This window comes from Pseudopipra pipra, unplaced genomic scaffold (genome assembly GCF_036250125.1).
Source record: "Pseudopipra pipra isolate bDixPip1 unplaced genomic scaffold, bDixPip1.hap1 HAP1_SCAFFOLD_198, whole genome shotgun sequence".
In the NCBI taxonomy this organism is placed as follows: domain Eukaryota; kingdom Metazoa; phylum Chordata; class Aves; order Passeriformes; family Pipridae; genus Pseudopipra; species Pseudopipra pipra.
This window is the reverse complement of record NW_026990677.1, coordinates 22,501-23,007: the sequence shown is the minus strand read 5'-3', so window position 1 is coordinate 23,007 and position 507 is coordinate 22,501.

The window sequence follows — 507 nt, the reverse complement described above, 5'->3', positions numbered from 1 at the left end:
ACCTGATGCTCGACAGCACCCGGCGGGGCACGAGGCCGGCCGCGCCCGACTGGGCGAACGGGTCGGCCCGGAAGCCCGGGCCAACAGGTCTACCCGCCGGGCTCGGGCACCAGGTCTACCCGCCGGGCCCGGACACCAGGTCTACCCGCCGGGCTCGGACACCAGGTCTACCCGCCGGGCCCGGACACCAGGTCTACCCGCCGGGCTCGGACACCAGGTCTACCCGCCGGGCCCGAACACCAGGTCGACCCGCCTAACCCGAACGCCAGGTCTACCCGCCGGGCTCGGACACCAGGTCTACCCGCCGGGCCCGGACACCAGGTCTACCCGCCATGCTCGGACACCAGGTCTACCCGCCGGGCTCGGACACCAGGTCTACTCGCCATGCTCGGACACCAGGTCTACCCGCCGGGCTCGGACACCAGGTCTACCCGCCGGGCTCGGACACCAGGTCTACCCGCCGGGCTCGGACACCAGGTCTACCCGCCGGGCTCGGACACCAGGTCT